The following is a 23,424-nucleotide window of genomic DNA, read 5'->3' on the forward strand; positions in this document are numbered from 1 at the left end:
GCATTACTTAGGATCATTTTGTGTTTTTAAAATTTTACATAAACAGTGTCATTCTGTACACTTATAAAATAAATGTAACATTTTTTACATATTGAGTGTTTTTAAATTGAAGCTGTCTCCAAAAATAAAAACAAACTTGAGGCATTTTTAAACCAAAGAAAAAGCTCAGTGAAAGAAAAAGTATGACATCAGAACAAAAGAAAAAGGAAAATGCAGGCACACGACGGTAAGGGTGAGAACAGTTACTGTGTTTGAGAATTAAGCAGTGCTGGGCCTAGAAGGTCATTAAATCTTCTCATTTTGGACTCTCTCTCTCCTGTAGCCATACAAGATGCTGGAAGGAAAGAAGGCTAAGGGGAAGGAGAGAAGGCTAAGGGGCCCTGTCCCTGCTGTCCTGAAGAAGCAGGAGGCCAAGAAGGCAGTCAGTCCCTTGTTTGAGAAAAGGCCCAAGACATCTGGCATCGGCCAGGACATCCAGCCCACAAGGGACCTCACCTTCTTTGTCAAATAGCCCCACTATATCCGGCTGCAGCCGCAAAGGGCTCTTTCACATAAACTTCTAAAAGTGCCTCCCGCAACTGACCAGTCCATCCAGGACCTTGGCCTTGGGCCGCCAAACAGCTACTCAGCTTAAGCTGGCCCACAAATACAGACCAAGGACAAAGCAAGGAGAAGCAGCAGAGATTGTTGGCCCAGGGCAGAGAAAAAAGCTGCTGGCAAAGCAGATGTCCCTACTATGAAAAATAAGCCCACTGACCCAATCAAAGGAGGGAGGTGGAGACTCAGAGCACTTTGAGGTGAGGCTTTAATCAATGTTCTTCCAAGAGTGAGTGTTTGATGGACAGGCACACTCCCGGCAGCCACAACAGGCAATTTATCTCCTAGTGTGCAAGTCCCTTCCCGGATTCCTCATTGGCTGAGTATGTTCAAAGGTACAAAAAAGTACATTCCTGGAGGAGATGCAGAGACTTCAGTTCTTTGGCGCATGCTCATTGCAAAGCCTGGGAAAGTAAGTCCGCAAAATGGGGCGGGGAAGAAGAACCAGGAAGTGAAGTGTCTAAGGGTTTGGGACTCCATTGGTGGGGGAGTCTCCTACATATTTCCAACAGGTTGTAAACCTATTGTTAGCTAGACAGCACTACATTTGTTTGGTATATCTGAACATGAATCGTCTCACTTCTTACACCAGTAACAGGTCACCTGTCCTTTGAGCTGGGGTTAATACCGTCACCACCTTGGTGGACAAGAAAGCTCAGCCGGTAGTGATTGCACATGGTGTGGATCCCGTTGAGCCTGTGGTCTTCCTGCCTGCCCTGTGTCCTAAGAAGGGGGCTCCCTACTACATCATCAAGGGGAAGTGCAGGCTGGGGTGTCTGGTCCACAGGAAGACCTGCACCACTGCTGTCCTTCACACAGGTTAACTCCAAAGACAAAGGAGCTCTGGCGAAGCTGGCGGAAGCCAGCAGGACCGATGACAATGACAGATATGATGATATCCGCCATCACGGAGCAGGCAGTGTCCCGGGTCCAAAGTCGGTAGCTCACATCGCCAATCAGGAAAACGCAAAGACTGGGCTAAGTGGACACTGTTGTCTTTCTGCACATAGAAGTCATAAATAGTTCTCTTGCCAAAAAAAAAAAAAAAAAAAAATCTTTTTATTTTTGGAAAGAGATCAGAGTCTTTGAAGGAATCACATTTTGATTCACAAAAGGTCACTCGGCAGGTTATCCACTTGAGTGTAAGGTAAATCAGTTGACCTTCCATTGATTTTGGTAGCCGCAAGGAGTACCTACCCCCGCTGTGTGGCCCAGAGCTGTTTAAGGCTTGAAATAGGGGCCAGAAGCAAAACAAAACAGAAAATATCCAGAGTCTATCTGATCTAATGTGCTTTGTTTGGAGAATTAGTTTAAGGCCCCCTGTGTCTTTATAGTAATACATTTGCTGCATAACTTGGTTGCCTACACACCGTGAAATAATTTTAAAATTTGTAGCCATGATTTTAAGTAGGAAGAGGAATTACTTTCTTATTTATTGGGCACAGTAACCAGCATCCAAGCTGACTAGACTGTCCAAATGACTAATGAAACAGTTGCTAATATTTCACGTTTTCCATTAGATGCTTGCAACCTTTCCTACTGGCTTTAAAGAAAGAAACTGTCTGGTTTGGTACATGGTATAAATAATATTATTCTGCAACAAAATGCTGCTTGCTAAATCTATAGCTATGCTTTCTAAAATCACTTGGAGAATTATGTATCTATTGTGGGAAAGCTGTACTTTTTCAAGGCCCTTTATTCTGCTACATAGCAAAATGAACTCAAAAAAATTCAACTTCAGATACAGTGAAAGGCATTTTAAATTACTAAACTCATTTTTCAGTTTTTGAGAAGAGCTTGACTGTAAGCTCATGTTAGGGGTAAAATTAGAATTGACAGCTTTGTTAATCACACTCACTTCTACACCAACAGATAGGCACTTAATTCACTATATATATATATATAGAGAGAGAGAGAGAGAGACCACCTACTATGCCCTAGGCACTGTGCTAGGTGTGACCCAGCCCTAGTCAGGCTTGCTAAATCCTCAAGACCCAAACTTGGGCTCTGTCCTGGGCAGATAAGAATCCTACAGGGTCAATGTAGGATCAGATTCCTACAAATCTGATCAGATTCCTCAACTCTGTGTTCTTGCAAGAACCTTGTTGCTTTGGTCTAGCAATAATCCCCCAGCTCTGATATTGCCTCTCAGTGATGCTCTATTCACTGCCCCCTGCCTTGCTACTTAGCCGTAATTCCCCGCCGCCTGTGTTCATGTTCAGAGTTGAGCCCAATCTTTCCTCTACTACAAAACCCCATTGTACCAGTCCCCCTGAAAAATGTCTGCCTTACCATTTTCAACAAGTTTCATGAGTACAATTTTTTTTTCCAATATATGAAATTTATTGTCAAATTGGTTTCCATACAACAATACATTTTTAAAAAAAAAAAAAAAACAGGAGCTGAGAACACAAGGTAAAAGGAAAGAGCAATTCCTTGACATCGCGAGGTTCATAGTCCAAACAATAAATAAACAATAACATAAGAAAAATAAGACAAAAACAGAGAGGGAGGCAAACCATAAGAGACTTTTAAATACAGACAGCAAACTGAAGGTTGCTGGAGGGGAGGTAGGTGGGGAGATTGGCTAAATGGGTAATGGGCATTAAGGAGGGCACTTGTTGGGATGAGCACTGGGTGTTTTATGTAAGTTCTACTCCTGAAACCAATACTACACTGCATGTTAACTAACTTGAATTTAAATAAATTAATTAAAAAAAAAGAAATCAATGACCATTTTGCCTAGTGCCGTACAATAAAAGTTCTGGGTGCAGAAATGCCATATAGGAGGGGGCATCTATCTTAGTCTAGTGTGAGGAAGGCAGTTCTGAGGAAGAACTATACTTGCTAAGATGCACAGGTGGGTAGGAGTTACCGAGGAGAGAAAGGCACAGGAAAGCGTGCCTCAGGTAGAAGATTCGACACATGTAGTCTCATTGGGAAGTAACTGGGTATGTTTGGGAACTAAAAAAAAAAAAAAGGCAGAATGGCTCGAGCTTAGCAAACAGGGAGACAGGTGAGCCATGTTAAGCTCTAGAAGCAGGTAAGGGAAAAAAATCACACAGGGCCCTTGCTGGTCATATGAAGAATTTTGGGTTTTATCCTAAGTTACCCAGAAGAGTGATACAATCAGATTTACCCTTTAGAAAGATCATCTCACTATTCTGCAGGGAATGGATCAGGCAGGACAGCTGGAGGCCGTGTGAGTCACTTGGCTAGAATGGCAATGACCAGACAAGGCTCACAGCAGAAGAGGGTGAGATCAGTGGATAGATTCAAATTTTAATTGGGGTACAGGCCTTTCACCTCTTTGGTTAGTTCATTTCTAGGTATCTTATGGGTTTCGGTGCAATCGTAAATGGGATTGATTCCTTAATTTCTCTTTCTGCTGCTTCATTATTGCTGTGTAGAAATGCAACGGATTTCTGTACATTGATTTTGCATCCTGAGATTTTGCTGAATTCGATGATCAGTCCTAGTAGTTTTTTGGTGGAGTGTTTCAGGTTTTCTATATAGAATATCATGTCATCTGCAAATAGTGAAAGTTATACTTCTTCCTTGCCAATTTGGATGCCTTTTATTTCTTCTTCTGGTCTGATCGTGTGGCTAGGACTTCTAGTAATGTTAAATAACAGTGGTGTGAGTGGACATCCCTGACTTGTACCTGACTGTAGAGGAAAATTTCAGTTTTTCCCCACTGAGATGATATTAGCTGTGGGTTTTTCATAGATGGTCTTTATTATATTGAGGTTTGTTCCTCTAAACCTACTTCGTTGAGGATTTTTATCATGAACAGATGGTGTACTTTGTCAAATACTGTTTTTGCAGCTATTGAAATGATCATATGGTTCTTATCCTTTCTTCTATTAATGCGGCATATGATGTTGATTGATTTATGAACACTGAACCACCCTTGCAACCCAGGAATAAATCCCACTTGACTATGATGAATGTTTTTTTTTTTTTTTAATGTATTATTGGGTTCAGTTTGCTAGTGTTTTATTGAGAATTTCTACATCATGTTCGTCAGGGATATGGGCCTGTGGGGTTTTTTTTTAGTGGAGTCTTAGAATGAATTTACTGGCCTCATAGAATGAATTTGGAGGTTTTCCTTTCTTTTCTATTTTTTGAAATAGTTTGAGGTTATAAAAATCCTAGAGGAGGGGCGCCTGGGTGACTCAATCGATTGAGCACCCAACTTTGGCTCAGGTCATGATCTCACAGTTCATGGGTCCAGGCCCCGTGTCGGGCTCTGTGCTGACAGTTCAGAGCCTGGAGCCTGCTTTGGATTCCGTGTCTCCCTCTCTCTCTGCCCCTCCCCTGCTCACACACACACCCTCTCTCTCAAAAGTAAATAAACATTAAAAAAAATTTTTTTTTAATCCTAGGGGAGAACACAAGCAGTAACCTCTTTGACATTGGCCATAGCAACTTCTTTCTAGATATGTCTCCTGAGTCAAGGGAAACAAAAGCAAAAGTAAACAACTGGGACTTCATCAAAATAAAAAGCTTCCGCACAGCAAAGAAAATAACCAACAAAACTAAAAGGCAACCTGTGGAATGGGAGCAGATATTAGCAAATGGCATATCTGGTAGGGTTAGTATACAAAATATACAAATAACATATAAAACTCAACACCCACAAAATGAATAATCCAATTAAAAAATTGGCAGAAGACATGAATGAATAGACACTTTTCCAAACAAGACATCCGGATGGCCAACAGACACATGAAAAGATGCTCAGCATCACTCATCATCAGGGAAATACAAATCAAAACCACACTGAGGTACCACCTCACACCTGTCAGATGGCTAGAATGAAAAACACAAGAAACAGGTGTTGGCAAGAACTTGAAGAAAGGGGAACTCCCTTGCACTGTTGATGGGAATGCAAACTGGTGCAGCCACTGTGGAAAACTATGGAGGTTTCTCCAAAAGTTAAAAATAGAACTACCCTGCGATCCAGCAATTGCACTACTAGGTATATACCCAAAGAATACAGAAATACTAATTCACAGGAATTCAAGCACCGCAATGTTTATAGCAGCCTTATCTGCAATAGCCAAGATATGGAAACAGCCCAAGTGTAGAAACTGATGAATGAATAAAGATATGTGTGTGTGTGTGTATGCACACAATGAAGTGTTACCCAGCCATAAAAAGAATGAAATCTTGCCATTTGCAAGGCCATGGATGGAGCTAGAGAATGTTATGCTGAAATAAATAGGTCAGAGAAAGACAAATATGATTTCACTCAGAGATGGAATTTAAGAAATAAGACAAGCAAGCAAGGGTGGGGGAGAGAGAGGGAGACAAACCAAGAAATAGACTCTTAACTATAGACAACAAATTGATGGGGGAGGTGGGTGGAGGATGGTTGACAGGTGATGGGGATGAAGGAGTGCACTTGTTGTGATGAGCATTGGGTGATATATGGAAATTTTGAATCACTATACTGTACACCTGAAACTAATATTACACTGTATGTTAATTAACTGGAATGTAAATAAAAACTTAAAAAAAACAACAAAATTGTAATTAGGAGGAAGAGCAACACAGTCACAACCACCCAAGGTCGCCACTAGGTAACTGACACAGGGGATGGTGGTAGTCAACCAGTGACCAATGTTTACAAGGACATGGGGAAGGGGGGCAAGTGGATTTGGAGGCAGATGGGCAGTGAGCTTATTGGAATCTTACCAAGGCTAGAAACGAAGCCAGGAAATTGTGGCAGGGCTGATATCCTATCCTATTTGTGGCCACCTGATATGGGGAGCAGCAGCAGGCAGCAAACACAAGCCAACAGATCCTTCTCATGATGCCAGAGACGGGATCCTGGGCTGGGCTGTGCCTGGAGCCATGACCACCTTGGTCCCAGGGCTTCTTCCCCAGTGACCTGACAGTGGGCCAAAGACTGGTGCTTTTCTCTCGCTGCATGTATTTCATGGGTCTGGTTCATTGACATACAGGTGCTGCCGGGTCTCACCTGCTTTTGAGTTTGAAGGTGGAAATCTTTTTTCTTTTTTGGAAGGTAGAAACTTGAAGCCATGCAACAAAAGCATGGACAGCTAGAGAGCTAAAGAAGGGCTGAGAGAAACAAGAATTGGGAAAAACAAAACAAAACAAAACAGAGAGAGATTATGAAGGAAACATCATAGAACCTTTTTTCCAGAAATGACCTTTGTCAAGTTTAAATTCTTAAAAAAAAAAAACAAAAACAAAAAAACCCAAAAAACCAGTGTAGGTATTTGTTCAGCAACTCAGAAAAAAGAAACAACTAATCAAATAAAACATCAGAGTCAGATTCCACTCCTGGGTGTCAGGTCATGGCTCACTGCCACTTCTTTGACCTTCCAGTCACTGTGCTCCAGCCACACTGGCCTCCAAGCAGGTTCCTACCCCAGGACCTTTGCATTTGCAGTTCCTTCGGCCTAGAGCTCTTTCCTCCTAGACAGCCACATGGTACACTCTCACCTCCGACAGATCTTTGCTCAAATGTCTCCTTTTCAAAGAGGCTTTCTATCTTTTTTTTTTTAACATTTATTTATTTTTGAGACACAGAGAAAGACAGAGCATGAGCAGGGGAGGGGCAGAGAGAGAGGGAGACACAGAATCTTTAGCAGGCTCCAGGCTCTGAGCTGTCAGTACAGAGCCTAACACGGGGCTCGAACCCATGAACTGTGAGATCATAACCTGAGCCAAAATTGGACGCTTAAACGACTGAGCCACCCAGGCGCCCCTGAGGCTTTCTATCTTAAGTGACATGCACACACCCTCCCCGCCCCACTTCTGCAGCCCCATCCCTCTCTTTCTCCCATAGTGTGATCACCATCTCGCATGTTTTATTTGCTTGTCTCCTAAGACCAAGATGCAATCTCTAAAAAAGGCAGTGGTTTTAGTTTTCTGTGCCTCCAGCTCTCAGAGCAGGGACTGTCACAAAGTGAACCCTTAATAAATATTTACGGAATAAATGAATCTTTTAGGGCTCAGGACATTGATGCAATAGCTTTGAAACAAAAGCCAGCTGGAGCTGGAGCTATACCCTGCATGAGATCCCTGAGATTTAGTCCAGGATGAGCAGTAGATACAGTTTGCTGGTTACTGGAAGAAGGTACCACATTGTTCTCAGACATGCCAGGTGTTTGAACATTAAGCCACAAATAATAGGAGAGGAGAGTATAAAGATGGTCTCTGTTTCCTCTGTATTTGCATTATTGAAGAGCACCCGTGGTGTGGATCATCTAAGAGAAGTGGTTGCTCAAAATCATTTCTATTCACCGCAGGCAAGTGTTTTACACCTGCATAGGCAAACGTGTGCCTGTGTATATACACATATACATGTATGTGTTTAAAAGTATGCTGGTCAATGTACGTCAGACCTACTTTGCAAATCTAGTTTCCTTGGCATGGCTACTAAAATGAGCTTGCCTTTCCCCGACACGACCCACTGGTGATGTCTTTTGGAAGCCTGAATGCAGTTAGATGCATGGATAATCAATAGTAAATGACATTAGTCATGTCAGATGTGGCCGGTCTCCAGGTTCTGTATCTCCATGGAGCCTCTTATTCCTGAGATGGGCCTCTGACAGCTGCACAGAGTGGCCCCTCCAAGTAAATGTCTTATTACTTATTAGGCTTATTACTAATCAGGCTCCTACGTGAACCTCAGGTCTGGTCTCTCACTCTGGCAACTTGAGCTGAACAGCATGGGAGCCTCAGCTCCTGCTACTCTTTTTGGGTCAAGGAAGGTCTGGAGAAGTGTCCAATCAGCTCTGCCCTCTGTTCTAGCTGGCCCTCTGGCTCCTCCTCACCAAAGATAATGACAGTTGGCAAGGGCCGGAGAAGCCTTGAGCTTCTAGAATCGGTTGAGTCCATTTGTCCAGGGTTCCATGCCCTAAGCCTGATCATAGAGTCCCTCAGCCATCAAAGAATGAAGGAAAGTCCCAAACAGAGGACACTCAGAGCTCCACGTGATCGCATCTGCCTCATGAGAAAACAGAGCACATAGAGAATAGATCCTAAAGTTGAAAGAGAATCACATCTTTGCTTCTCCACCAAAAGTTCTCTTCATTCTGCTGCCTGGGTCCTATTGTATATCTTCGAAGTTTCTAACTTGGTCCGATCCTTATGAGAGTCCCTCCTGGCCACTGGAGTGAGGACTTGAGCTTCCCCTGGAATTGTAACTCTTATTAAGTCACTTTCGACCTGGGAGCCATTTGAGAATCTAAAAACCATGGACTCCTGCCCACCAAAAAAGAAGACACAAAGTTTTCACACAATTCTAGGGGTTCCGCACGCTCCCTGAAAATCCTCCGTGAACATTCTATTTTTTTTTTCAACGTTTTTTATTTATTTTTGGGACAGAGAGAGACAGAGCATGAACGGGGGAGGGGCAGAGAGAGAGGGAGACACAGAATCGGAAACAGGCTCCAGGCTCCGAGCCATCAGCCCAGAGCCTGACGCGGGGCTCGAACTCACGGACCGCGAGATCGTGACCTGGCTGAAGTCGGACGCTTAACCAACTGCACCACCCAGGCGCCCCCTCCGTGAACATTCTAATACTCATGTTATAGTCAGAGTACACATGTCAGGGTCTTGATCCTGACATTGGCTAACCTGTAATTGGCAAGTCATTTAATCCTTCTTGATGTGATTTGGGGACCTGTCACATGTACAGGGATGGTCTTTTCCTCTTTAATGTGTATGGTTATGTAATTATTTTGGTATCAAAGAGATGACTACCTTAAAAAGGAAGCAGAGAGGTCTCTCTCTCTCTCTCTCTCTCTCTCTCTCTCTTTTAAATCATTTTGGAGCAAACAGTTTAGAACTAGTTGGAGCAGGCTGTGCTCTCAGTTAACCCTGGATGAGGATGTGGTGGGCAGAGGGATATTTGGGCGGGGGGTGGGGGGGCATCTGGAAGCAGAGAATTCCTGCTGGGCTTTAGTCCTCTCGCAACCCAGATGATGTTAGTCATAAACAGCAAGCCTGAGTTCTCTCGATTTTTTTTTACTGTAGTGACAATCCACAACATTCTAATTGTTAACGGGCTCCAGGGGAAAGGGCTGGTCTTGGTGACTGCTTGACATGATGGCATAATGTCCGATGCCTCCCCAGCGGTTGGCCGTGTTCCACATTGACTAGGTAATAATCTGCCGCATGCAGCTGGCTGGAATAGATTAGAATGGTGAGCACAGACACTGAGCAATCAATGAGAGAGAAACATACCACCCTCCCAGGGTATCCTTCAAGACCGCCCAGAGTCACATCTGTCATTCTGAAATCCTGTTATGCCCAGAGAATGCTTTATTTGCAAGCTAGTTCATGTTTTCAAAGGTGGTGTTTGACACGCAGAGGCCTTATCCCACAGCTGCAGACCTGCATTTCTCGATAAGGCGCTGAACTCATTTAGGTGTTTTAGGAGTTAGGGATTTGTGTACTGTTCACACCCATTTTTCCCCAGAAGAGGGATGTGAGTGAACTTCCCAATTCCTCCTGCCTGGAGTTTATCTGGCTTGGGTAAGGCATACTAAGTCTCTCGAGGGAGACACTCGTACAGAGGAGTCAGTTCATGTTTTAAAATGTGAATTCTAACAGTACTCAGGGACACTGTGTCAACAGAGGCCAGGAAGAATTTAAATTGACCAGTCAGCTGGCCCTATATCAAAAAAGGTTATGAAGGGACGAAGATTTGGAAAGCAGGGTATAAATAATAACTCTTGAAGTACAGCTCCAATAGACAAGAGCACCACACCAGCTATTCACTAGTGGCCAGAGAAATGCAAATAAAAATAATAAGATATCATTTTATATCCATCGGGCTGGCAACAATAATGCCGAAAAGCTATTATATTTATCACTGGTGAAGATCTCTACAACAGAGTGTTCTTTCCCAAGGCCATTAGAAATGTAGCGTTAAACCTTTTTGAAAATCCTTCTGGCCGCTTCCTCTAACAATTATAATTACACCTACACTTGACCCAGCAACTTTGCTTTTAGGGTATGCTACAGAAGCAAACATATGTAAGAATGTTTATTGCATTGTGGTGATGAAAAACTAGACAAAAAGTAAAGTAAAGCTGTAGATGATAAAGTGACTGAAAATATACTGCATAGAAACAAGATGAGCACTTTTGAAAAGAATGACTTAGAATTGTATCAGTTAATTGGAGGATAGTTCCAGTTATTGATGAGAGAAGGAATGCACATTCAGTAAAGCGAGTGTGATATGATCCCATTTTTTTGGAAAACTTCATACATATCTATGTATACATGGGAAAAAAAACTATGGAACGAACAAAATTTGTTATCAAAATGCGTGAAGAAAGCTTATTTGATATAATCACGTTAACGAACTTATACAAAAGTATATGTGGAAATAGAAATGAAATAAATGTTACCAGGGCTGGGGAGGTGAAGAACACTGCATACGCCTGGCGAAAAGAAACACATTCAAATAGCAAAGTGTGCCTTGGTCCACGGAGGCTGCTATAATAAGTTACCACAAACGGGCTGACTTATAAACACTACTAATATCATCACATTGGGGATGAGGCTTCAACAGATGAATTTTAGGAGAACACAAGGTACAATGATGAATTTCAAAGTGAGGCGCTCCCGAAACTAGAGGGAAGCTGAAAACCCCAGGATTCTCCTGGCCATCTGCCAGGAAGTGATGGCACAGTTGGGGAGGAGAGGGACTGGAACGATCCACCTTGCCTATTTCAGTAGTCAAATCTAATCATACAACTCCCTCCAACTGACATCTTCCATGGCTCTTTATTATCCCAAGAGAAAGAGCTCAAGCTTCCTAATATCGCTTTGTAAGCCCATTCCAGCCTGACTTTCCAGGCTTATCCTTCCAAGACGCTAAATTGCTCACTCTTCCCTGAACAAACTTTACTCTGCCTTGTCACTTCGCCATGACAAATGCTCCTCCCTTTTCCAAACATAAAAAAAATTCCATACGTCCCTCAAGGGCCCTCCAGAGCCATGTCGAGTGCCATCCTCTCGGAAGTCACCCATGACTGCTGTGTGTTCCACTTCATGCATCCTACTAATACTTTAGACTCTCGATTCCTTTAAAGAATTTTATTTTTTACTTTCAAGGTGATACTTTATACATGTTTGGGTAAAGTATATAGGTAAATAGTGATGCACATTGTGATTAACATTTTGTCTTACACTTTTTTAGCTTTCCTAGATGTGTACATGCTCTTTCAAAAACCAGCATCATGTTGGGGCGCTCGGGTGGCCCAATCAGTTAAGCATCCAACTCTTGGTTTTGGCTCAGGTCATGATCTCACGGTTCATGGAATCAAGCCCCAAGTCGGGCTTTGCACTGACAGCTGGGACCCTGCACCCTGCTTGGGATTCTCTCTCTCCCTCTCTCTCTCTCTGCCCCTCCCCTGTTTATGTGCACTCTCTCTCTCTGTTTCTCTTCCAAAATAAATAAATAAATAAACATTTAAAAAAATCCAGCTTCATGTTATACATACCCCTTTGAAAAATTTTCATCCAGTAACATGTGTTGCGTATTTTCCATTACATCAAATATTCTTTGCACCAAAATATTTAATTACTTTATAGTAGTCCATTGTCGGCTGAATCAACTCTACATAAAGACAAAAGAAATAAAAATATTTTATGTATCTCATATTGTCAAATATTGAACAATCTCTTGTTCTCATTTTTTTATTCATAATCATAATGTTGTGATACCCACTGCACTTAAATGTTTGCACACATCTTTGTTTCATGCCTCAGGATAAATAACTAGAAATGCAAGTCCTAGATCAACAGACTTGGTTACAATGATATTTTTAATATCTATATTTGAGGGGACTTATTTCCCACATCCTGGCATAAGCTTTTGCCAACGGTTGTCATTTCATTTTTTCTGAATAAAAGTTTAATTCGTCTGGAATTGGTGCCTGTGACAGAGGTAGTCTCCAATATTGATGCTTACTTTCTCCAACGTAGAAGTAAAAGGCCTGTGTTTGGGCGAGATGTGTGGCTACTCAGAATGAAATACATTTCTCAGCCTTCTTGCGGGTATGACCTGGCCAATGAAATGCGGGCGTAAGTGACATGCAATTTCAGGGTCTTTTCTCAAAAGGAGGGCCTTTATCCTCTCTTCGTCCTCCATCTAGCTGCTCACAACGTGTTCGTGCTACGTCTAGAAACATGCAGAGAGTGGGCGATTCATGTATTAGATTCACCATTCTACCCCTGCACTTCCTCCACCCAGATTACAAAATGATCATATACAACTATCATATTGAAGTCCTTGGATTCTTTCAGATCTCATATAGCAGATCTATATCCTAAACAATATAGGGTAAATTAAAGGCATAACTTTAATTTTGTCAAAATTGTGAATCCCCTGTCACCCTGAAATTTATTGAATAATCCATTCTTTCTCCTACAAATCTTTTTTTTTTTTCAGTTTATTCATTTATTTTGAGGGGGGGGGGAGGAGCTGAAAGAGAGGGAGAGAGAGAATCCCACTCTGTTAGTGCAGAGCCTGACTCAGAGCTCAATCTCATCAACCATGAGTTCATGACCTGGGCCGAAATCAAGAGTTGGACACTTACATGACTGAGCTACCCATGTGCCCCTCTCCTAATTATCTACATTCTTTTATTGTACTCTGGATTTGTATATGCATTCATATTCTAGGTACGTAGATCTTCTTCAGTTCTAGGAATACAGATCCGGTATCACTGTGTTTCACTTATTTTCTTTCTGGAGTTCAGTGGATACTGTGAGACACCACCAAGATCCCCCTGAGAGACTGAGGTATTAATTCCCCCCACTTACTTCCTAGGACAGCACTCCGTTAAAGAAAGTTGCTCATCCAAGCTAAACTGCCTCCTCCTGTGAAAAGTTGAACTCCATAACTAATGCAGGAGAATAAAGATCCGGCTCCTTGTCTTCATTTGGGCAACTTTGAGGGGCCATCTTTGTTCCAGCTACACCCTCAGGGAAAGGAGACGCTATAGGCACCTGCCAGTGCCTCTTTCCTCCTCTTTCCTTGCTTTTTTACTCTTTCACACGGGTTGATCTTAAGTATATATCCTGGTAAAATTCCTACATATGATTCTCCACCTCAGAGCCAACTTCCAAAGGAATCCAACTTAATACAATAATTTATTAGTATTTGGTACAGTAAATCCCCCCTCTATATGCTCCAATTTCCAGAATTTCTTGACTTTATATATATATATATATATACATATATATATGTATATATATATATATATATATATTCTTCAAAATAAAATTTTAGATTTGTGCTAGTCTTTTCCTATTTCATTTATATCTCTTTTTATCTCATCAATTTCTACCCCCCCCCCTGCTTTTTGGCTGTCATTTGTTCTTTCTTTGTGAATTTTTGCTTCTAAGCTTGCCGGTGGCTCATTCTCAGAGCTGTGATTTTCTTCGAGTCCTCTTGATCCCGTCTCCTTTTACTTTTGATAAACAACATTTGTATACCTCATTTTGGTCTCATGATCTTTACCCATTCTCATGAGAGGAAATCTGCCACGCTGCTTACCAATAGGCAAAATATATAAATTATAAGTGGGGACACCCCATTGTTTGATGGTTTCATCTGCTTTTTGGGTCTCTATGTGGAGGGTGACTGGATGGGTTCCTAAGAGAAATCTTCAGTACACAGGCAACTTCACCCTCTTTCTCTGCCTGGACCTCTATTATTCAGTTGCACTGAAGAAAAGGACTTGTGTGCACTGGAAAGTCTGTTCTGTTTGCCCTCCTGCTGTACCCCCACCCCTGCCCTGCCCCTACATACATACACACGTGAACACAAACTATGCTTATTTCACTCCTGGGAATTGCATTTATATGAATAGAACATGCTACTGTTAGCCCCCACTCCTATGAGGAGCTCATACCTTTCTTTTATTTCCTGCATGCTTGTTTTCTGGGACTCTCATTGAGACATGTTCAAGCAGAGGAGGATGGGAGAATTCATCTTCTATCTTAAGTCAGTGCCCAAAGTGTTGAAGATTCATTAGCATGTTATTGTTACTAGTGCAACCCCTATGTCTCCTCAGTATGGGAGTAAAGAGGGTGGGCTTCCAGACAGGAGTGCTTCGGCTTTTTATTTCCAGAAATCCTGTGTGACCCAAAACAGAATCTAGCAATGTGAGGCTTAGATATGCTTAATTTTTAGTTCAGTTATATCTATCAGATCGCTGGTGGGGATCACCATCACATTCTGTCGTTGGCTTGTCTGTTAGCCTTAGCTTTTAAAGATACAAAGCTTTTTTTTTTCATTTTTCTATAGCTTCACTGTTATTTTAACAGATTTAGAAGAGGCTGAAATAGGTTGCTACACAGATTTCATACTGAATGGGATTCCTGATTTTATTTTTAACGTTTATTTATTTTTGAGACAGAGAGAGACAGAGCATGAACAGGGGAGGGGCAGAGAGAGAGAGAGAGGGAGGCACAGAATCAGAAGCAGGCTCCAGGCTCTGAGCCATCAGCCCAGAGCCCGACGCGGGGCTCGAACTCAGGGACCGTGAGATTGTGACCTGAGCTGAAGTCGGACGCTTAACCGACTGAGCCACCCAGGCGCCCCATCTTGACTTTATTTTTAAAATGTACAGCCTCCCAACCTGATTAGGAAATTGGAACACTCCATTTGGTCATTTGACCAATTTTTTGCACATCTTTTTTCTAGGCACAATAATTGAGTGTTTGGGATAGGGAACTGTCTAGGATACTGCCTGGTGCTCAAATAACTTCTAGCGTACTCAGTGGTCAAGCAGTAACATAACGAATAACAACAACATGGTGTGATGTGACACAGTTTTGTGTGTAGATGATTCACTAGAATGAGGAGAAGGAAGAGACCGTCGGTGCAGGAGTAGGAATTGGGGTTGAAGGAGGAAACTGTTACGGAAGTGATGCAGTTGACATACATTCTCAAAGGATGAGTAGGAGCAAATTGGGTGGACAAAAAAGAAAAATGGAACTCCAGGTGGAGACAACAGTCCACACAAAGGTGTAGACAATGGAAGACCTTATTCGTCATGGTAGGAAATTTATAAACAATGGAAAACCTTTGACATTGATGTATGTTAAGCACAGGATGACAGGATCATATTTATATTTTACAATTTCCATTTAAAAAAAAAAGTTTCTTAAGGTGCCTGGCTGGCTAAGTCTGGAGAGCATGCAATTCTTGATCTCAGGGTCATGAGTTCAAACACCACATTGGAGTCGAGCTTAAAAATAAATAAATAAAAATTAAAAAAACAATCGAGGCACCTGGGAGGCTCAGTCAGTTACCTATCCTACTCTTGATCTCAGCTCAGGTCTTGATCTCAGAGTGGTGAGTTCAAGCCCCTAGTTGGGCTCTACGCTGGGCATGGAACTGACTTAAATAATTATAATTAATAATATTACATGTTAGGAATTGTTATAATTTAAATAACTGGTGATCCTCTGGCTGAAGATTGTTTTAAGGAGCTTTACTTAGAGTTGGGGAGAGATCTACAGAGCCCCCCACTTATTCAGAGAGAAACTGGGGTAAAATCTGCCTTGGCTTTTACTGGTTTTCCTTTTGTGTTCAAGAATTGGGCTCTGTTTTCCACTGTTATCCCTTATATTCCCTTATCTATTAAACCCATTCACCCAATGATAAGTGTTTTTTTTTTTTTCTTGTCTTAAAATGTATTGTTTGGACTTCTGTGTCTGTCCATAAGTCATCCAAAATACCCCGGAAAATCCTCCCATTGGAAAACAATTTTAAAGTCTGGATAAACCATTAAAAACTCTTGTTGAATACATGCCAGAAGTGGTAAGAAACCAAGGAAAATCCTTAGAGTGCAAAACGAAACTAAAGTACAATCCAGAGAGTTAGCTAGGCTGAAGCCAAAGGCTGTCTTGAAGTGCCTTCCAAGCCTTATATACCTAGAACCTGAGTTCAAATGGAAGCTCTATGAATGCTTTAAGTCCTACTATAAATGCAAGGGTTCATACAAGGCAGAGGGCAGGCGGAGAACTTTTAATGGAAGTAGGACCCCTGAGGGACCTTAGAATCCATGAGAAAATAAATGATGGGGGAGAGGGGTGCACCTTACAAAGAAAGATAGGAGTAAACTTGCCTTTCTCAGCTTTTGCTGTGGTAGGGGGTGTCCACCTGAAGATTTATATCCATCAGTCAGCTCTCCTGTGGTTTGAAGCTCAAATTACCACTGACCTTGATGTGAAGAAAAATTTCTTCAGGAAGAAACACAATTCAAACACATTAAAACGTAAAACTCCTCTTCACTAAAAGACTGCAGTTAGAGAGTAAAAGCACAAACTATAATCTGGGAGAGGATGTAGCAACAGGACAGAAGATTACTTTTGGCACTAGTTTGGCGATAATAATAATAATATTAATATTGTGACAAGACCAAGTGCTGGCAGGAATAGAGAGCAAAAGAGACTGTTGTGGATCTGGGAATTAGTATAATATTGTGGAAAACAATTTAATTTTATTAAATAATGTGAACATACATATATTTTATGACCCAGCAACTATTTTGTTCACAAAACAGAATGTGATTTAACAGTCAAAAAGTGAAATGGACAACTACGTGCAACCACAGGAATGAATTTCAAAAACATAATATTGAGTAACACAATCAATCATGTATGTATTAGATTAGTCAGGGTTCTCCAGAGAAACAATATGTATATATATATATATATATATATATATATATATATGAAAACCATGGAATCCAACTTAATACAATAATTTATTATTATTTGTTAAAGTCAATCTCTCCTCTCTATATGCTCCAATATACATAATTTTTTGTATATATATATATATATACACATACATATATATGTATGTATATATATATTCTTTAAAATAAAATTTTAGATTTGTGCTAGTCTTTTTATATTTCATTTGTATCTCTTTTTATCAATTTCTTTTTTCCCCTTTTTGCTGTCATTTGTTCTTTCCTTGTGAATTTTTGCTTCTAAGGTCGCTGGTGGCTCATTCTCAGAGCTGTAGAGAGAAAGAGAGAGAGAGAGAGGGAGGGAGGGCGAGAGATTCATTGTAGGGAATTGGCTCACATGATTATGGAGGCTGGGAAGCCCCAGGTTCTGCTCTCTGCAAGCTGGAGACCCAGGAGAGCTCTTGATACATTTCCACTCTGACTCCAAAAGGCCTAAGAACCAGGCAGCTTATGGTACAAATTCCAGTCCTGGGGCAGGAGAAGACTAATGTCCCCATTCACACAGGTAGGCTAGAAAGGAAAAGGGGCAAATTCTTCCTTCTTCAACTTTGCTGTTCAGTTCAGGTCCCGGGAGGATTGGATGATGCCCCTAGGGACAGCAATCTGCCGTGATTCAGATGCTAATCTCAGCTGGAAACACCCTCACAGACAGACCCAGAAACAATGCGTTATCTGGCACCCCTTAGTATAGTCAAGTTAACACAAGATTAACCATCACAATGTACAGAATGATTTTTACGTAAAACCATATACCACTTATTTAAAATTTTAAAAGAAAATGTTAGGTATGAATAATATGTCTGTAAAACTATGAAGAAAAGCAAGCGAGAGATTATTGTAAAAGTCAACACAGGAGCCGCCTCTCTAGGCGGGAAGGGCATGCCATCAGGAAGGGCCATCTGAGAAGTTCCCAAGGTCCTAGGACCGTAGTACCAGGACATTAGTTTGATTTGCTTTGTTCTTCATCTCAACATGGATTTTATAATCAGCAATGGTCTCCATAATAAAACAAATGAAAACATGTAGTAAGTTCTGTTTTTCATTCTCTCCTGCCTGTCTCAGGATTCACTACTCCCCTCTGCTCCGGTCTTCCAAGTCCTTACTCTTCAGAATGGCAGGTGCTTGGATTTTGCGTTGGTCAGGTTAGGCTAGCTGGAAGCCACCACCAGACCCCAACGTGTCAGGGGTTTAGCACAAGGCAGTTTATTACTTTCTCACAGTTGTTCAGGTCTGTGGGTCATCTCGACGGACAGCCATTCGGGCACTCGCGCTGATGGACACTCTTTCATCCTTACACTCGATCTCTCTGGACAACACCGTCATTGTCTGCTCCAAAGGCAGAAGTGGAGAAGCATGTGCCAGAGTGTTTCCTGATCTGGAAGGGAGCCACGTTACCTTTGCTCACACTCCATTGGAGAGAACTTTGTCACATGACCATCCAGGGAGCTTAAGATGTGCCCAAAAAAGAAAAGACTGGATTTTGCTGCCAAAATACCTCACCCTGGACCTAAAGCAAACAAACGCTTGTATGTTGACTTGATGTCCCTTTTAATCTCCTTTAAATACCCTCTCTTTTTCTCTGTCAGAGCAGATACTTCATCGCCTCAGAAATAAATTGCTGCTGAACAGAAGAAATGATATGGAATTTCTAAAACTGTGAATCCTGATAAGTGTGGCTCTTGGTGAATGATTGTTACCTACCTATGTACCCACATCGATGCTCTTTTTTCCGTTTCACCTTCACATCAAGGACATGGCCACTGGGATCGCAACTTTATGGATGAGGGATTTCTATTAGACCCATCACCTCAGGCAGGCTCTGGGCATTGCCCCAGTCCCTTTACCCATGTGTTCATGAAAACCAAATCTCAATGTCATCTTGTTGAGCACAGTTGGAGCCAAAGTCGCCTTGGTCCCCTATGTGCTTCTCTAGGTAGCCATCTTCACTTAAATTTTGGCCTGAAGCTCCTGTCCTGCTAGAGTATCAATGCTATGAGATTTTTCCCGCCCTTCTAACCAGGATTTTTCAGTCTGGACAACTCGGCCACCATCTGACTGGCAAGGAGAGTCTTCCTTTCTCTCCTGAGTGGCCAGTGCCCAGCCCTGAGTTTGCAGAGTGGGGATGGCATAGCATCCCATTGTTCCTCAGCTGGAAGCACCATTGCAGCTGCTTTCCTGGGCACAAGGACCTCGTTCTGAGCAGTGAGTGCCTCTGAGAGTGCTGGGTGCATGGTAGAGCTCATGAAAGTGTCTTTGGATAAATGTCCACCCAGCAGAACATACTATGGTAGACATAGCTGTGATAGTTTTCCCTTAATGTATGGGTTTAGAAATGATAAAAAGGATAATCTATGGAATACTACTGGTAAATGATGTCTTCCCCTTGCTCTAATGGCTTCCTTTTCCTCATATAACGCTAAGAGCTTCTAATTTTCTCCCATTCGTTGAAAACTCAAGTAACCGATTCAGAGAAACAAATGAACACGTATTACCACTTTGTGTGACTGTGCGTCCCATCTAAATCAGTAGAAGGCAGTGAAAACCCTATACATTTTTTCTCAACTTCTTTCCTTCTTCAGAACAATTTCTAATCCAATCGTTTCAGTAAATCCTTCTTATATTTGCTCCTTTTCCAAAGAGATTCTTGGCGCTTCATTTGCTTACCATTGCCAAAGCTACAGCTGTGGTTCGCATACCAAGGGTCCTGTGACTCAAGTGACATCTCCCCCTCCACTTTGTGTGACCCCCGCAAGAATGATTTTGATGGCACAACACAAAATAAAACAACTCCTCAAAAAATTTTAGTGGTTTTGGGGTCTCTGGGTGGCTCGGTTGGTTGAGCGTCCAACTTTGGCTCAGGTCATGATCTTGTGGTTTGTGAGTTTGAGCCCCACGTCAGGCTCTATGCTGACAGCTCAGAGCCTGGAGCCTGCTTGGGATTCTGTCTCCCTCTCTCTCTCTCTCTCTGCCCCTCCCTGCTTGGGCTCTGTCTCTCTCTCTGATTCTCTCCCTCTCTCAAAAATAAATAAGTGTTGAAAAAAATTTTAAAGAGATTTTAGTGGGTTTTATCATCACTCGCATTTATTCCTGCAGAATTTATTAATAGTAACAGAATTTCTGAGCATCTACTATGTCTCAGTTAAAGTGCTAAATACTTTAAATGCATAATTTCATTTAATTCTCCCAACAAACTATGATGTGGTTGTCTATATATTGCCATTTTACAGGAGAGATAAACAAGGCTTAGTTTGGCTCTAATTTGCCCAAGTGTCTTATGTCTTATGTCTCTGATGGTGTCTTCGTTAGCTTGGACTGACATAGCAAAATACTGGGGTATTTTAGACTAGGGTAGCTTAAGACAACAGGAATTTCTTCCTCACAGTTCTGAAGAATGGAAGTCCAAGATCAAGGTGACCACCAATCACTCTGGTGAGAGCCCTCTTCCTGGCTTGTAGATGGCCTCCTCCTCAAGGTGTAGCATCCGTCTTACATGGCCTTTCCTCGGTGGAAAGGCACCTCGGAGAGAAGGCAAACTCTCTGGTATGTCTTCTTTTAGGGCACTAATCTCACTATGAGGGCCCCACTCCCATGACCTCATCTAACCCTAATTACCTCCCAAAGGTCCCATCTTCAAATACCATCACACTGGGGATAAAGGCTTCAACATATGCATTTGGTAGAGACACAAGCAGATGGTGAGAGACAGAATGGTGTTCAGTTATACTGGCCTTCTATTTCTCAAATGCATTCACCTCATCCTGTCACAAAATTGTGTGTGACCCCTGCTTGGAACACTCTGCCTACATCTTTCCATCATTTGGGTTCAGTTCCAATGCCACCCCCTCCAAATTCATTTATCACCCTTAGTGTAAACTACATCCCTCCACCCCTCAGTTACTCCACAAGTTCTCCTATTTTAGTTTCTTTAGGGTGTGTGCCACTTTTCTTTTTTTTTAATGTTTATTTATTGTGAGAGAGAGTGTGTGTGAGAGAGAGAGTGAGAGTGAGCAGGGGAAGGGCAGAGGGAAGGGGGGGGGACAGAGGATCTGAAGCAGGCTCTGCACTGTCAGTGTGGAGCCTGACGTGGGGCTCGAACTCACAAACTGTGAGATCATGGCCTGAGCCAAAGTCAGAGAGACTCAATCGACTGAGCCACCCAGGTGCCTCCATGTGTCGCTTTCAACAGTATCTGGTTAATATGTTGATTGCCCTGCACGCTGTCTGTCTCCTTTCTAGAATGTAAGCTTCACGAGAACAGGAAGTAGATCTCTCTTGTGTGCATTTGTATCTCTACAAACTTCAAGGATGCCTGCCACATGATATATGGATTACGTGTGAGTTGGTGTCTACCCCAAGGTCACTCCTCTTCAGCCCCAAGCTCTTCTGATGGATGCAGTGCCTTGCTTGAAGCTGAAAGGCACATGGGTGTCAGAGGGGCACATGTAAAGCCACCACAGCACATGTCACCTGGTATATGGTACCGACACCTGAAGGTCTCCACAGGACAGATCAAGAGCAAGTATGGGTCATGTAACTCAGGAAATACAAACACTTCTCTCTGGACCCTAGAGGTACCTAGGTACCTCACCTAGAGGTACATTAACTCCTTCCTTTAATTCCTGCTATAGACTGAATATTGTATTCCCCTGGCCCCCCAGACCATGTGTTGAAGCCTTAATCATCATATGATTGTATTTGGAGAGAGGACTTTGGAAGGTAATTAGATTTCCATGAAGTCAAGAGGGCAGGGCCCCCATAATGGGATTAGTGTTTCTCTATGAAGAGGAATAGATGAGAACCTGATCTTTCCCCACCATGTGAGGACACAGCAAGTAGGCGGCCATCTGCAAACCGAGAAGAGGGCCCTCACCAGAACCTGAGCATGCTGTCACCCTGATCTCACACATACCAACCTCCAGACCTGAGAAGTGAGCGTTTGTTGAATAAGCCACTCAGTCTGTAGTACTGTGTTATAGCAGCATGAACAGACCAAGAAAATCCCCAAATCACTCCATCTTATGGCAGGCACCTGTGGAGTCTCAGGAATCTTCCTTCCCACTAGCAACTGTTAACAACTTGCCACTCACCCGGGCATCAACCAGCTGGTATCATCTCTGTGGCTCCCTCCCTGTTAACACGATTCATCCCTCGTGGCCCCAGCGTTGTCTTCCTTGAGGATGTGCCCGAGCTGGGTCTCTTCTTGCGTTGAGGTTGAGTCACTGCTCCTTCACTCCAACTTCCAGCTTTGACACCTACGGAGGCTGCCTGGCCAGCACCACCATCCCCGTCCAGTGGGCACCAGCAGATCGGCACAGCCTCAAGGTGTGGACGGTTTCACAGTTGACACAGTGCAGACGATCCCTCCCCTCCCCCTCCCAGTCCCAGTACGTCCACTCTCCTCTGTGCCCATCTGGCACCAGGAGGAATCTGAAGGAGGCTGGTGTTCAGAACCCCTGTTCTGACATGGAACGCATTCTTCCTTTTACCATGAAGAGATAAGACAGGTCAGAGACATAAAACCCACCATACCCAAGGGGCTGGTGTTTCTCATTGTGTGACAGGTTTCAGAATCAAAATGAAGGATGTTCAGAAATGAACTTGGGACTGCATCCTTCACTGAGACCATCAAAAATCAGTCAGGGTACCAGAAAAGTCAAAATCCGACTCTTGAGTTTATTTGAGTGTCTAATTTACACTAGGCTGAAAATTGCATAGGAATGTGAACTTTGTTTAACTTACACATCAGGGAAATGCCTTTCACAGCAGATGTGCCTGTTCCCTACCCTTACGCAGTCCTGAAGACAACTCTTGGTGATGTAATCACCAGAGAGTCTCCAGATCTGATCCACAAATAACTAGCTCATGCCCAAGATAAGAACTGGTTGCAACTCATTAATTCAGTTACTTAAGGGACATTCACCAAGCAATTAATATATTGCAGACACTGAGTTAGATGCTGGTACTACCAAAAGGAACAGAGGAGTGTTGTTTCTGAAGGGCGAGATTCACACGAACATTGAGGCAGAGCCTTCATGGTGTGCGTGAGAGTGGCCAG

At 42.5% G+C, this 23,424-nt stretch overlaps 1 pseudogene; it reads left to right on the forward strand.

The window, feature by feature from the left end:
* The first annotated feature begins 225 nt into the window (after positions 1-225).
* On the forward strand, positions 226-22,868 carry LOC125922497 (60S ribosomal protein L7a-like; annotated as a pseudogene).
* Positions 22,869-23,424: the final 556 nt, after the last annotated feature.

Source organism: Panthera uncia, chromosome B1 (assembly GCF_023721935.1).
Source record: "Panthera uncia isolate 11264 chromosome B1, Puncia_PCG_1.0, whole genome shotgun sequence".
Lineage (NCBI taxonomy): Eukaryota > Metazoa > Chordata > Mammalia > Carnivora > Felidae > Panthera > Panthera uncia.